The sequence below is a fragment of the Hyla sarda genome, unplaced genomic scaffold (genome assembly GCF_029499605.1).
Source record: "Hyla sarda isolate aHylSar1 unplaced genomic scaffold, aHylSar1.hap1 scaffold_2453, whole genome shotgun sequence".
Lineage (NCBI taxonomy): Eukaryota > Metazoa > Chordata > Amphibia > Anura > Hylidae > Hyla > Hyla sarda.
Window position 1 is genome coordinate 224 of NW_026609139.1, and position 15,648 is coordinate 15,871.

Here is a 15,648-nt window from a genome sequence, read left to right on the forward strand (position 1 = left end):
CCGGGTTATGGATTGCATTTAAAAAGGCCCCGTGGGAGTGCAATGGGCCCCTGTCTTGCTGCTTAGCAATAATGGTATGGGTTTAGGTTCTGCTGTGTGTACTGGTGGTTGACTGCCCCCCAGCCCAGAGTGTGCATGGAAAATTGTCTGGCAGCCTCCCTGACAGCAAGCAGTGATAGTGCCCATGAAGGGGACCTTGTTGGGCCCGCCCCTTTCACGGTTATCGCTTCTCGGCCTTTTGGCTAAGATCAAGTGTAGTATCTGTTCTTATCAGTTTAATATCTGATACGTCCCCTATCTGGGGACCATATATTAAATGGATTTTTGAGAACGGGGGCCGATTTCGAAGCTTGCTTCCGTCGCCCTATGCATTGACCCGATATGGCAGTATCTTCGGGTACAGTGCACCACCCCCTTACAGGGTTAAAAAGAAAGATTCCTACTTTCATTGCTACCTGCTTGCTGGCTAGCCAGCTAGCCAGCCCTGTGGGCCTTGCTGCTGCTGCAGCCAAAAAACAAAAGGTGGTGCTGCTGCTGCTTCTGCTGCTTCTGCTTCTGCTTGTGTCTGGCCCCTGTTGGAGCGTCCAGGCACAGGACTTCTGCTGCTGCTGACTAAATGGCCTCCTTAATTGGATCATTTGAGTAGCCAGCACACCTGTGCAGGTAGGGCATGACATGATAGGCAGCTGCCTTGATAGCGGGTGGGTGCTGAATGTTCCTAATTGACAAAATAAGATTAATGCTTATGAAGAAATATAAAATCTCATCCCTTCCCCAATATCGCGCCACACCCCTACCCCTTAATTCCCTGGTTGAACGTGATGGACATATGTCTTTTTTCGACCGTACTAACTATGTAACTATGTAACATAACATGGGGGGGGGGGGTCTCCTGGCTGTTCACACAGGTGTGTCATTGCTGTACATTGACCATGCATTGCTTCTGTGGTATTGCAAAGGCAAAGACAAATGCTTCCAGCCATCCATTGCACTAATGGATTGGTCATCAGCTGGCTGTCTATGTCCCGCATCAATATAGACCAAAGTACAGAGGGTTAGGCTATGCTATTGTGCACCTACCTGATGCATCAGAAGGTGCGAGGCCCTTGCTAAATTCTGTGCACAGACTTTGAGATCTATACTTTAGACTGTATCTAAACCTGCTCCAACATGGACTGACATTCTGGCCTACTTTCAGCCGATGCGACTTGTCTGTCGCTGAACAGTCGCTTTTTATGTATTCAGCACCTATGTATAATGTTGTAAAAATGCTCTAGAAGCTAAAGTCGCAGAAATGTCACACATATTTGGCCTGCAACTTTCTGTGCGACAAATTCAGACAGGAAAAATCAGTATAAATCCTTAGAAAATTATCCCCCAGTGTCTCCATCTGCTGGCGGTATTGAATAAGCATTGCTGCACTGATGGGGTATGCATTAGACGAAAAAAAAGAAGAAAAAGAAGAATAATACGCCCAGAAAAGAGGCGAAAAGGAGAAAAACGTAAAAAAACGTGAAAAAAAAGTAAGAGGAAGAGAAGGGAAAAAAAGGTGGAAATGGGTTTAAAAGTGATTTCGGCGGAGAAATATATATATATATATATATATATATATATATATATATATATATATATATACGCGCACACACACACATATATATAAACGTATTCTCCGTTGAGATATTGCAGCCGCTGCTGTGTCCAGGCCCAGGAGCCTTAGCACTGTGCTGTGATGTCACTCAATACCACTGACATCACTAGGTGTAAACAACATCTCTCCTTTGCTGTGTATGTGACTATGGAGCTGTTTGGTGATGTCGTCTATTATGGCCTTCATAGAAGCAACAGGAGATTGTTGCATCCATCTAGAACCCTCAGAACTACAGTGCTATGATGTCACTCACTTCCACAGGCCTTGCAGAGTGTAAACAACAACAACCCAGCTTTGTTGTGTATGTAACCATAGGGATTTGTGATGTCACCTAGAACCTTCACAGCAGCGACAGCTTTATGAGGAGCATCAGCACTGCTCTGCCTGAGCAGAACCATCACCGCCATAGGTTGTCAAATAACCCGGATTTAACCCACACAGGTAAGTCCAATGGGGTGCAGGCATGTCCTCTATGCTTACAGCTTCCCGTGGGTGTTGGTTTGATACCGTTTGGGGACAGCCAAGGAGGCATCTGCAGGCAACAAAGGTAGGTGTGTGCTTGTGTGTGTGTTTCCTATGCAGATCCTAAGCCCAGTGTCACATGCAAGTAGGAGGAGTAAGAAGGGTTCCTGGCAAATCCGGGTTATGGATTGCATTTAAAAAGGCCCCGTGGGAGTGCAATGGGCCCCTGTCTTGCTGCTTAGCAATAATGGTATGGGTTTAGGTTCTGCTGTGTGTACTGGTGGTTGACTGCCCCCCAGCCCAGAGTGTGCATGGAAAATTGTCTGGCAGCCTCCCTGACAGCAAGCAGTGATAGTGCCCATGAAGGGGACCTTGTTGGGCCCGCCCCTTTCACGGTTATCGCTTCTCGGCCTTTTGGCTAAGATCAAGTGTAGTATCTGTTCTTATCAGTTTAATATCTGATACGTCCCCTATCTGGGGACCATATATTAAATGGATTTTTGAGAACGGGGGCCGATTTCGAAGCTTGCTTCCGTCGCCCTATGCATTGACCCGATATGGCAGTATCTTCGGGTACAGTGCACCACCCCCTTACAGGGTTAAAAAGAAAGATTCCTACTTTCATTGCTACCTGCTTGCTGGCTAGCCAGCTAGCCAGCCCTGTGGGCCTTGCTGCTGCTGCAGCCAAAAAACAAAAGGTGGTGCTGCTGCTGCTTCTGCTGCTTCTGCTTCTGCTTGTGTCTGGCCCCTGTTGGAGCGTCCAGGCACAGGACTTCTGCTGCTGCTGACTAAATGGCCTCCTTAATTGGATCATTTGAGTAGCCAGCACACCTGTGCAGGTAGGGCATGACATGATAGGCAGCTGCCTTGATAGCGGGTGGGTGCTGAATGTTCCTAATTGACAAAATAAGATTAATGCTTATGAAGAAATATAAAATCTCATCCCTTCCCCAATATCGCGCCACACCCCTACCCCTTAATTCCCTGGTTGAACGTGATGGACATATGTCTTTTTTCGACCGTACTAACTATGTAACTATGTAACATAACATGGGGGGGGGGGGTCTCCTGGCTGTTCACACAGGTGTGTCATTGCTGTACATTGACCATGCATTGCTTCTGTGGTATTGCAAAGGCAAAGACAAATGCTTCCAGCCATCCATTGCACTAATGGATTGGTCATCAGCTGGCTGTCTATGTCCCGCATCAATATAGACCAAAGTACAGAGGGTTAGGCTATGCTATTGTGCACCTACCTGATGCATCAGAAGGTGCGAGGCCCTTGCTAAATTCTGTGCACAGACTTTGAGATCTATACTTTAGACTGTATCTAAACCTGCTCCAACATGGACTGACATTCTGGCCTACTTTCAGCCGATGCGACTTGTCTGTCGCTGAACAGTCGCTTTTTATGTATTCAGCACCTATGTATAATGTTGTAAAAATGCTCTAGAAGCTAAAGTCGCAGAAATGTCACACATATTTGGCCTGCAACTTTCTGTGCGACAAATTCAGACAGGAAAAATCAGTATAAATCCTTAGAAAATTATCCCCAGTGTCTCCATCTGCTGGCGGTATTGAATAAGCATTGCTGCACTGATGGGGTATGCATTAGACGAAAAAAAAGAAGAAAAAGAAGAATAATACGCCCAGAAAAGAGGCGAAAAGGAGAAAAACGTAAAAAAACGTGAAAAAAAAGTAAGAGGAAGAGAAGGGAAAAAAAGGTGGAAATGGGTTTAAAAGTGATTTCGGCGGAGAAAATATATATATATATATATATATATATATATATATATATATACGCGCACACACACACATATATATAAACGTATTCTCCGTTGAGATATTGCAGCCGCTGCTGTGTCCAGGCCCAGGAGCCTTAGCACTGTGCTGTGATGTCACTCAATACCACTGACATCACTAGGTGTAAACAACATCTCTCCTTTGCTGTGTATGTGACTATGGAGCTGTTTGGTGATGTCGTCTATTATGGCCTTCATAGAAGCAACAGGAGATTGTTGCATCCATCTAGAACCCTCAGAACTACAGTGCTATGATGTCACTCACTTCCACAGGCCTTGCAGAGTGTAAACAACAACAACCCAGCTTTGTTGTGTATGTAACCATAGGGATTTGTGATGTCACCTAGAACCTTCACAGCAGCGACAGCTTTATGAGGAGCATCAGCACTGCTCTGCCTGAGCAGAACCATCACCGCCATAGGTTGTCAAATAACCCGGATTTAACCCACACAGGTAAGTCCAATGGGGTGCAGGCATGTCCTCTATGCTTACAGCTTCCCGTGGGTGTTGGTTTGATACCGTTTGGGGACAGCCAAGGAGGCATCTGCAGGCAACAAAGGTAGGTGTGTGCTTGTGTGTGTGTTTCCTATGCAGATCCTAAGCCCAGTGTCACATGCAAGTAGGAGGAGTAAGAAGGGTTCCTGGCAAATCCGGGTTATGGATTGCATTTAAAAAGGCCCCGTGGGAGTGCAATGGGCCCCTGTCTTGCTGCTTAGCAATAATGGTATGGGTTTAGGTTCTGCTGTGTGTACTGGTGGTTGACTGCCCCCCAGCCCAGAGTGTGCATGGAAAATTGTCTGGCAGCCTCCCTGACAGCAAGCAGTGATAGTGCCCATGAAGGGGACCTTGTTGGGCCCGCCCCTTTCACGGTTATCGCTTCTCGGCCTTTTGGCTAAGATCAAGTGTAGTATCTGTTCTTATCAGTTTAATATCTGATACGTCCCCTATCTGGGGACCATATATTAAATGGATTTTTGAGAACGGGGGCCGATTTCGAAGCTTGCTTCCGTCGCCCTATGCATTGACCCGATATGGCAGTATCTTCGGGTACAGTGCACCACCCCCTTACAGGGTTAAAAAGAAAGATTCCTACTTTCATTGCTACCTGCTTGCTGGCTAGCCAGCTAGCCAGCCCTGTGGGCCTTGCTGCTGCTGCAGCCAAAAAACAAAAGGTGGTGCTGCTGCTGCTTTTCTGCTGCTTCTGCTTCTGCTTGTGTCTGGCCCCTGTTGGAGCGTCCAGGCACAGGACTTCTGCTGCTGCTGACTAAATGGCCTCCTTAATTGGATCATTTGAGTAGCCAGCACACCTGTGCAGGTAGGGCATGACATGATAGGCAGCTGCCTTGATAGCGGGTGGGTGCTGAATGTTCCTAATTGACAAAATAAGATTAATGCTTATGAAGAAATATAAAATCTCATCCCTTCCCCAATATCGCGCCACACCCCTACCCCTTAATTCCCTGGTTGAACGTGATGGACATATGTCTTTTTTCGACCGTACTAACTATGTAACTATGTAACATAACATGGGGGGGGGGGGTCTCCTGGCTGTTCACACAGGTGTGTCATTGCTGTACATTGACCATGCATTGCTTCTGTGGTATTGCAAAGGCAAAGACAAATGCTTCCAGCCATCCATTGCACTAATGGATTGGTCATCAGCTGGCTGTCTATGTCCCGCATCAATATAGACCAAAGTACAGAGGGTTAGGCTATGCTATTGTGCACCTACCTGATGCATCAGAAGGTGCGAGGCCCTTGCTAAATTCTGTGCACAGACTTTGAGATCTATACTTTAGACTGTATCTAAACCTGCTCCAACATGGACTGACATTCTGGCCTACTTTCAGCCGATGCGACTTGTCTGTCGCTGAACAGTCGCTTTTTATGTATTCAGCACCTATGTATAATGTTGTAAAAATGCTCTAGAAGCTAAAGTCGCAGAAATGTCACACATATTTGGCCTGCAACTTTCTGTGCGACAAATTCAGACAGGAAAAATCAGTATAAATCCTTAGAAAATTATCCCCCAGTGTCTCCATCTGCTGGCGGTATTGAATAAGCATTGCTGCACTGATGGGGTATGCATTAGACGAAAAAAAAGAAGAAAAAGAAGAATAATACGCCCAGAAAAGAGGCGAAAAGGAGAAAAACGTAAAAAAACGTGAAAAAAAAGTAAGAGGAAGAGAAGGGAAAAAAAGGTGGAAATGGGTTTAAAAGTGATTTCGGCGGAGAAATATATATATATATATATATATATATATATATATATACGCGCACACACACACATATATATAAACGTATTCTCCGTTGAGATATTGCAGCCGCTGCTGTGTCCAGGCCCAGGAGCCTTAGCACTGTGCTGTGATGTCACTCAATACCACTGACATCACTAGGTGTAAACAACATCTCTCCTTTGCTGTGTATGTGACTATGGAGCTGTTTGGTGATGTCGTCTATTATGGCCTTCATAGAAGCAACAGGAGATTGTTGCATCCATCTAGAACCCTCAGAACTACAGTGCTATGATGTCACTCACTTCCACAGGCCTTGCAGAGTGTAAACAACAACAACCCAGCTTTGTTGTGTATGTAACCATAGGGATTTGTGATGTCACCTAGAACCTTCACAGCAGCGACAGCTTTATGAGGAGCATCAGCACTGCTCTGCCTGAGCAGAACCATCACCGCCATAGGTTGTCAAATAACCCGGATTTAACCCACACAGGTAAGTCCAATGGGGTGCAGGCATGTCCTCTATGCTTACAGCTTCCCGTGGGTGTTGGTTTGATACCGTTTGGGGACAGCCAAGGAGGCATCTGCAGGCAACAAAGGTAGGTGTGTGCTTGTGTGTGTGTTTCCTATGCAGATCCTAAGCCCAGTGTCACATGCAAGTAGGAGGAGTAAGAAGGGTTCCTGGCAAATCCGGGTTATGGATTGCATTTAAAAAGGCCCCGTGGGAGTGCAATGGGCCCCTGTCTTGCTGCTTAGCAATAATGGTATGGGTTTAGGTTCTGCTGTGTGTACTGGTGGTTGACTGCCCCCCAGCCCAGAGTGTGCATGGAAAATTGTCTGGCAGCCTCCCTGACAGCAAGCAGTGATAGTGCCCATGAAGGGGACCTTGTTGGGCCCGCCCCTTTCACGGTTATCGCTTCTCGGCCTTTTGGCTAAGATCAAGTGTAGTATCTGTTCTTATCAGTTTTTCATGCCGGTGGACAGTAACGCCGGTATGGGGCTGGTGGGGATGGGTGCTGCATGGAGGATGCAGGTGTACCAGGGCTTTCCGGGGCTGGTTCTGAGGAATCAGCTCGACGGCTGCCCCGATGTGACCTGTTCCCTCCGGGTCTCGCCATGAGGCTGAGAGGGTCTAGAGCCGAGGTACTTTGTGCCTCGGGGAGTGGTGACCCCGAGGTGCCGAAACTCACTGGGAGAATAGGCTCACTGAGTTGAAGCACGGGCACCATAATCTCTTCACCTTGTGGCACTCACCTCTTGATTCCCGGCCTTCTGGCTAGGATCAGAGAAATTTTTTATAGATCCGGCCGGATGTCCGGGCAGTATATCTGCACACATTCACTTATTTATTTCTTTTTTGTCTCACTGTGTCACTTTTTGCGTGTTGTGTGTTCACAGGATTGGTCAGGATGCGGTAGCCCTTCTGGGTGTCCCTCCTGGCGGTCTAGGGGAGGTGTGTGTGGCCATTAGGTTCCGCACCTCCCTGCAAACACCCCGGGTACTCCTGCTTTGGCAGGGTACCTACCGTAATCGGCTCTGCGGGCAGATACCTTGGCTAACGCCAAGGGGGATGCCGGGAGCATTTGTGGTCCCCTAGTAGCTTCGGCGAAAAGGGACATCGAACCTGGAACCTCGCAGGTACCTTTTGGTCCGGAGGCGAAGGGTAAGGTTTGTTGGGGGGCCTCTCTCCTATCGGAGAAGGGCTTGCGATAGACCGCATCCTTTGTGCACGTTTTTTTTAGTGTAACACGTTTGCACTTTTTCTTGCACTTTGGGTGAATCGAAAGCACGTTCCTCGGCTTTAAATTAAAAAAAAAAAAAAAAAAAAATCTGTTCTTATCAGTTTAATATCTGATACGTCCCCTATCTGGGGACCATATATTAAATGGATTTTTGAGAACGGGGGCCGATTTCGAAGCTTGCTTCCGTCGCCCTATGCATTGACCCGATATGGCAGTATCTTCGGGTACAGTGCACCACCCCCTTACAGGGTTAAAAAGAAAGATTCCTACTTTCATTGCTACCTGCTTGCTGGCTAGCCAGCTAGCCAGCCCTGTGGGCCTTGCTGCTGCTGCAGCCAAAAAACAAAAGGTGGTGCTGCTGCTGCTTCTGCTGCTTCTGCTTCTGCTTGTGTCTGGCCCCTGTTGGAGCGTCCAGGCACAGGACTTCTGCTGCTGCTGACTAAATGGCCTCCTTAATTGGATCATTTGAGTAGCCAGCACACCTGTGCAGGTAGGGCATGACATGATAGGCAGCTGCCTTGATAGCGGGTGGGTGCTGAATGTTCCTAATTGACAAAATAAGATTAATGCTTATGAAGAAATATAAAATCTCATCCCTTCCCCAATATCGCGCCACACCCCTACCCCTTAATTCCCTGGTTGAACGTGATGGACATATGTCTTTTTTCGACCGTACTAACTATGTAACTATGTAACATAACATGGGGGGGGGGGGTCTCCTGGCTGTTCACACAGGTGTGTCATTGCTGTACATTGACCATGCATTGCTTCTGTGGTATTGCAAAGGCAAAGACAAATGCTTCCAGCCATCCATTGCACTAATGGATTGGTCATCAGCTGGCTGTCTATGTCCCGCATCAATATAGACCAAAGTACAGAGGGTTAGGCTATGCTATTGTGCACCTACCTGATGCATCAGAAGGTGCGAGGCCCTTGCTAAATTCTGTGCACAGACTTTGAGATCTATACTTTAGACTGTATCTAAACCTGCTCCAACATGGACTGACATTCTGGCCTACTTTCAGCCGATGCGACTTGTCTGTCGCTGAACAGTCGCTTTTTATGTATTCAGCACCTATGTATAATGTTGTAAAAATGCTCTAGAAGCTAAAGTCGCAGAAATGTCACACATATTTGGCCTGCAACTTTCTGTGCGACAAATTCAGACAGGAAAAATCAGTATAAATCCTTAGAAAATTATCCCCCAGTGTCTCCATCTGCTGGCGGTATTGAATAAGCATTGCTGCACTGATGGGGTATGCATTAGACGAAAAAAAAGAAGAAAAAGAAGAATAATACGCCCAGAAAAGAGGCGAAAAGGAGAAAAACGTAAAAAAACGTGAAAAAAAAGTAAGAGGAAGAGAAGGGAAAAAAAGGTGGAAATGGGTTTAAAAGTGATTTCGGCGGAGAAATATATATATATATATATATATATATATATATATATATATATACGCGCACACACACACATATATATAAACGTATTCTCCGTTGAGATATTGCAGCCGCTGCTGTGTCCAGGCCCAGGAGCCTTAGCACTGTGCTGTGATGTCACTCAATACCACTGACATCACTAGGTGTAAACAACATCTCTCCTTTGCTGTGTATGTGACTATGGAGCTGTTTGGTGATGTCGTCTATTATGGCCTTCATAGAAGCAACAGGAGATTGTTGCATCCATCTAGAACCCTCAGAACTACAGTGCTATGATGTCACTCACTTCCACAGGCCTTGCAGAGTGTAAACAACAACAACCCAGCTTTGTTGTGTATGTAACCATAGGGATTTGTGATGTCACCTAGAACCTTCACAGCAGCGACAGCTTTATGAGGAGCATCAGCACTGCTCTGCCTGAGCAGAACCATCACCGCCATAGGTTGTCAAATAACCCGGATTTAACCCACACAGGTAAGTCCAATGGGGTGCAGGCATGTCCTCTATGCTTACAGCTTCCCGTGGGTGTTGGTTTGATACCGTTTGGGGACAGCCAAGGAGGCATCTGCAGGCAACAAAGGTAGGTGTGTGCTTGTGTGTGTGTTTCCTATGCAGATCCTAAGCCCAGTGTCACATGCAAGTAGGAGGAGTAAGAAGGGTTCCTGGCAAATCCGGGTTATGGATTGCATTTAAAAAGGCCCCGTGGGAGTGCAATGGGCCCCTGTCTTGCTGCTTAGCAATAATGGTATGGGTTTAGGTTCTGCTGTGTGTACTGGTGGTTGACTGCCCCCCAGCCCAGAGTGTGCATGGAAAATTGTCTGGCAGCCTCCCTGACAGCAAGCAGTGATAGTGCCCATGAAGGGGACCTTGTTGGGCCCGCCCCTTTCACGGTTATCGCTTCTCGGCCTTTTGGCTAAGATCAAGTGTAGTATCTGTTCTTATCAGTTTAATATCTGATACGTCCCCTATCTGGGGACCATATATTAAATGGATTTTTGAGAACGGGGGCCGATTTCGAAGCTTGCTTCCGTCGCCCTATGCATTGACCCGATATGGCAGTATCTTCGGGTACAGTGCACCACCCCCTTACAGGGTTAAAAAGAAAGATTCCTACTTTCATTGCTACCTGCTTGCTGGCTAGCCAGCTAGCCAGCCCTGTGGGCCTTGCTGCTGCTGCAGCCAAAAAACAAAAGGTGGTGCTGCTGCTGCTTCTGCTGCTTCTGCTTCTGCTTGTGTCTGGCCCCTGTTGGAGCGTCCAGGCACAGGACTTCTGCTGCTGCTGACTAAATGGCCTCCTTAATTGGATCATTTGAGTAGCCAGCACACCTGTGCAGGTAGGGCATGACATGATAGGCAGCTGCCTTGATAGCGGGTGGGTGCTGAATGTTCCTAATTGACAAAATAAGATTAATGCTTATGAAGAAATATAAAATCTCATCCCTTCCCCAATATCGCGCCACACCCCTACCCCTTAATTCCCTGGTTGAACGTGATGGACATATGTCTTTTTTCGACCGTACTAACTATGTAACTATGTAACATAACATGGGGGGGGGGGGTCTCCTGGCTGTTCACACAGGTGTGTCATTGCTGTACATTGACCATGCATTGCTTCTGTGGTATTGCAAAGGCAAAGACAAATGCTTCCAGCCATCCATTGCACTAATGGATTGGTCATCAGCTGGCTGTCTATGTCCCGCATCAATATAGACCAAAGTACAGAGGGTTAGGCTATGCTATTGTGCACCTACCTGATGCATCAGAAGGTGCGAGGCCCTTGCTAAATTCTGTGCACAGACTTTGAGATCTATACTTTAGACTGTATCTAAACCTGCTCCAACATGGACTGACATTCTGGCCTACTTTCAGCCGATGCGACTTGTCTGTCGCTGAACAGTCGCTTTTTATGTATTCAGCACCTATGTATAATGTTGTAAAAATGCTCTAGAAGCTAAAGTCGCAGAAATGTCACACATATTTGGCCTGCAACTTTCTGTGCGACAAATTCAGACAGGAAAAATCAGTATAAATCCTTAGAAAATTATCCCCCAGTGTCTCCATCTGCTGGCGGTATTGAATAAGCATTGCTGCACTGATGGGGTATGCATTAGACGAAAAAAAAGAAGAAAAAGAAGAATAATACGCCCAGAAAAGAGGCGAAAAGGAGAAAAACGTAAAAAAACGTGAAAAAAAAGTAAGAGGAAGAGAAGGGAAAAAAAGGTGGAAATGGGTTTAAAAGTGATTTCGGCGGAGAAATATATATATATATATATATATATATATATATATATATATATATATACGCGCACACACACACATATATATAAACGTATTCTCCGTTGAGATATTGCAGCCGCTGCTGTGTCCAGGCCCAGGAGCCTTAGCACTGTGCTGTGATGTCACTCAATACCACTGACATCACTAGGTGTAAACAACATCTCTCCTTTGCTGTGTATGTGACTATGGAGCTGTTTGGTGATGTCGTCTATTATGGCCTTCATAGAAGCAACAGGAGATTGTTGCATCCATCTAGAACCCTCAGAACTACAGTGCTATGATGTCACTCACTTCCACAGGCCTTGCAGAGTGTAAACAACAACAACCCAGCTTTGTTGTGTATGTAACCATAGGGATTTGTGATGTCACCTAGAACCTTCACAGCAGCGACAGCTTTATGAGGAGCATCAGCACTGCTCTGCCTGAGCAGAACCATCACCGCCATAGGTTGTCAAATAACCCGGATTTAACCCACACAGGTAAGTCCAATGGGGTGCAGGCATGTCCTCTATGCTTACAGCTTCCCGTGGGTGTTGGTTTGATACCGTTTGGGGACAGCCAAGGAGGCATCTGCAGGCAACAAAGGTAGGTGTGTGCTTGTGTGTGTGTTTCCTATGCAGATCCTAAGCCCAGTGTCACATGCAAGTAGGAGGAGTAAGAAGGGTTCCTGGCAAATCCGGGTTATGGATTGCATTTAAAAAGGCCCCGTGGGAGTGCAATGGGCCCCTGTCTTGCTGCTTAGCAATAATGGTATGGGTTTAGGTTCTGCTGTGTGTACTGGTGGTTGACTGCCCCCCAGCCCAGAGTGTGCATGGAAAATTGTCTGGCAGCCTCCCTGACAGCAAGCAGTGATAGTGCCCATGAAGGGGACCTTGTTGGGCCCGCCCCTTTCACGGTTATCGCTTCTCGGCCTTTTGGCTAAGATCAAGTGTAGTATCTGTTCTTATCAGTTTAATATCTGATACGTCCCCTATCTGGGGACCATATATTAAATGGATTTTTGAGAACGGGGGCCGATTTCGAAGCTTGCTTCCGTCGCCCTATGCATTGACCCGATATGGCAGTATCTTCGGGTACAGTGCACCACCCCCTTACAGGGTTAAAAAGAAAGATTCCTACTTTCATTGCTACCTGCTTGCTGGCTAGCCAGCTAGCCAGCCCTGTGGGCCTTGCTGCTGCTGCAGCCAAAAAACAAAAGGTGGTGCTGCTGCTGCTTCTGCTGCTTCTGCTTCTGCTTGTGTCTGGCCCCTGTTGGAGCGTCCAGGCACAGGACTTCTGCTGCTGCTGACTAAATGGCCTCCTTAATTGGATCATTTGAGTAGCCAGCACACCTGTGCAGGTAGGGCATGACATGATAGGCAGCTGCCTTGATAGCGGGTGGGTGCTGAATGTTCCTAATTGACAAAATAAGATTAATGCTTATGAAGAAATATAAAATCTCATCCCTTCCCCAATATCGCGCCACACCCCTACCCCTTAATTCCCTGGTTGAACGTGATGGACATATGTCTTTTTTCGACCGTACTAACTATGTAACTATGTAACATAACATGGGGGGGGGGGGGTCTCCTGGCTGTTCACACAGGTGTGTCATTGCTGTACATTGACCATGCATTGCTTCTGTGGTATTGCAAAGGCAAAGACAAATGCTTCCAGCCATCCATTGCACTAATGGATTGGTCATCAGCTGGCTGTCTATGTCCCGCATCAATATAGACCAAAGTACAGAGGGTTAGGCTATGCTATTGTGCACCTACCTGATGCATCAGAAGGTGCGAGGCCCTTGCTAAATTCTGTGCACAGACTTTGAGATCTATACTTTAGACTGTATCTAAACCTGCTCCAACATGGACTGACATTCTGGCCTACTTTCAGCCGATGCGACTTGTCTGTCGCTGAACAGTCGCTTTTTATGTATTCAGCACCTATGTATAATGTTGTAAAAATGCTCTAGAAGCTAAAGTCGCAGAAATGTCACACATATTTGGCCTGCAACTTTCTGTGCGACAAATTCAGACAGGAAAAATCAGTATAAATCCTTAGAAAATTATCCCCCAGTGTCTCCATCTGCTGGCGGTATTGAATAAGCATTGCTGCACTGATGGGGTATGCATTAGACGAAAAAAAAGAAGAAAAAGAAGAATAATACGCCCAGAAAAGAGGCGAAAAGGAGAAAAACGTAAAAAAACGTGAAAAAAAAGTAAGAGGAAGAGAAGGGAAAAAAAGGTGGAAATGGGTTTAAAAGTGATTTCGGCGGAGAAATATATATATATATATATATATATATATATATATATATATACGCGCACACACACACATATATATAAACGTATTCTCCGTTGAGATATTGCAGCCGCTGCTGTGTCCAGGCCCAGGAGCCTTAGCACTGTGCTGTGATGTCACTCAATACCACTGACATCACTAGGTGTAAACAACATCTCTCCTTTGCTGTGTATGTGACTATGGAGCTGTTTGGTGATGTCGTCTATTATGGCCTTCATAGAAGCAACAGGAGATTGTTGCATCCATCTAGAACCCTCAGAACTACAGTGCTATGATGTCACTCACTTCCACAGGCCTTGCAGAGTGTAAACAACAACAACCCAGCTTTGTTGTGTATGTAACCATAGGGATTTGTGATGTCACCTAGAACCTTCACAGCAGCGACAGCTTTATGAGGAGCATCAGCACTGCTCTGCCTGAGCAGAACCATCACCGCCATAGGTTGTCAAATAACCCGGATTTAACCCACACAGGTAAGTCCAATGGGGTGCAGGCATGTCCTCTATGCTTACAGCTTCCCGTGGGTGTTGGTTTGATACCGTTTGGGGACAGCCAAGGAGGCATCTGCAGGCAACAAAGGTAGGTGTGTGCTTGTGTGTGTGTTTCCTATGCAGATCCTAAGCCCAGTGTCACATGCAAGTAGGAGGAGTAAGAAGGGTTCCTGGCAAATCCGGGTTATGGATTGCATTTAAAAAGGCCCCGTGGGAGTGCAATGGGCCCCTGTCTTGCTGCTTAGCAATAATGGTATGGGTTTAGGTTCTGCTGTGTGTACTGGTGGTTGACTGCCCCCCAGCCCAGAGTGTGCATGGAAAATTGTCTGGCAGCCTCCCTGACAGCAAGCAGTGATAGTGCCCATGAAGGGGACCTTGTTGGGCCCGCCCCTTTCACGGTTATCGCTTCTCGGCCTTTTGGCTAAGATCAAGTGTAGTATCTGTTCTTATCAGTTTAATATCTGATACGTCCCCTATCTGGGGACCATATATTAAATGGATTTTTGAGAACGGGGGCCGATTTCGAAGCTTGCTTCCGTCGCCCTATGCATTGACCCGATATGGCAGTATCTTCGGGTACAGTGCACCACCCCCTTACAGGGTTAAAAAGAAAGATTCCTACTTTCATTGCTACCTGCTTGCTGGCTAGCCAGCTAGCCAGCCCTGTGGGCCTTGCTGCTGCTGCAGCCAAAAAACAAAAGGTGGTGCTGCTGCTGCTTCTGCTGCTTCTGCTTCTGCTTGTGTCTGGCCCCTGTTGGAGCGTCCAGGCACAGGACTTCTGCTGCTGCTGACTAAATGGCCTCCTTAATTGGATCATTTGAGTAGCCAGCACACCTGTGCAGGTAGGGCATGACATGATAGGCAGCTGCCTTGATAGCGGGTGGGTGCTGAATGTTCCTAATTGACAAAATAAGATTAATGCTTATGAAGAAATATAAAATCTCATCCCTTCCCCAATATCGCGCCACACCCCTACCCCTTAATTCCCTGGTTGAACGTGATGGACATATGTCTTTTTTCGACCGTACTAACTATGTAACTATGTAACATAACATGGGGGGGGGGGTCTCCTGGCTGTTCACACAGGTGTGTCATTGCTGTACATTGACCATGCATTGCTTCTGTGGTATTGCAAAGGCAAAGACAAATGCTTCCAGCCATCCATTGCACTAATGGATTGGTCATCAGCTGGCTGTCTATGTCCCGCATCAATATAGACCAAAGTACAGAGGGTTAGGCTATGCTATTGTGCACCTACCTGATGCATCAGAAGGT

General features: G+C 46.7%; 8 non-coding genes across 8 annotated transcripts; all 8 read left to right on the forward strand.

Annotated features, from left to right (window-relative positions):
• Window positions 1–222: 222 nt before the first annotated feature.
• LOC130323317 (U2 spliceosomal RNA) lies at window positions 223–413 on the forward strand. Its single transcript, XR_008868652.1, has one exon. It is a non-coding gene; the product is annotated as a U2 spliceosomal RNA (small nuclear RNA).
• A 2,095-nt stretch (window positions 414–2,508) lies between these two features.
• LOC130323329 (U2 spliceosomal RNA) lies at window positions 2,509–2,699 on the forward strand. Its single transcript, XR_008868663.1, has one exon. It is a non-coding gene; the product is annotated as a U2 spliceosomal RNA (small nuclear RNA).
• A 2,085-nt stretch (window positions 2,700–4,784) lies between these two features.
• On the forward strand, window positions 4,785–4,975 carry LOC130323334 (U2 spliceosomal RNA). Its single transcript, XR_008868667.1, has one exon. It is a non-coding gene; the product is annotated as a U2 spliceosomal RNA (small nuclear RNA).
• Window positions 4,976–7,058: 2,083 nt separating this feature from the next.
• On the forward strand, window positions 7,059–7,246 carry LOC130323333 (U2 spliceosomal RNA). The gene has a single exon (XR_008868666.1). It is a non-coding gene; the product is annotated as a U2 spliceosomal RNA (small nuclear RNA).
• A 694-nt stretch (window positions 7,247–7,940) lies between these two features.
• On the forward strand, window positions 7,941–8,128 carry LOC130323332 (U2 spliceosomal RNA). The gene has a single exon (XR_008868665.1). It is a non-coding gene; the product is annotated as a U2 spliceosomal RNA (small nuclear RNA).
• Window positions 8,129–10,215: 2,087 nt separating this feature from the next.
• LOC130323335 (U2 spliceosomal RNA) lies at window positions 10,216–10,406 on the forward strand. The gene has a single exon (XR_008868668.1). It is a non-coding gene; the product is annotated as a U2 spliceosomal RNA (small nuclear RNA).
• Window positions 10,407–12,497: 2,091 nt separating this feature from the next.
• Window positions 12,498–12,688, forward strand: LOC130323336 (U2 spliceosomal RNA). Its single transcript, XR_008868669.1, has one exon. It is a non-coding gene; the product is annotated as a U2 spliceosomal RNA (small nuclear RNA).
• Window positions 12,689–14,774: 2,086 nt separating this feature from the next.
• On the forward strand, window positions 14,775–14,965 carry LOC130323318 (U2 spliceosomal RNA). The gene has a single exon (XR_008868653.1). It is a non-coding gene; the product is annotated as a U2 spliceosomal RNA (small nuclear RNA).
• The last annotated feature ends 683 nt before the right edge of the window (window positions 14,966–15,648 follow it).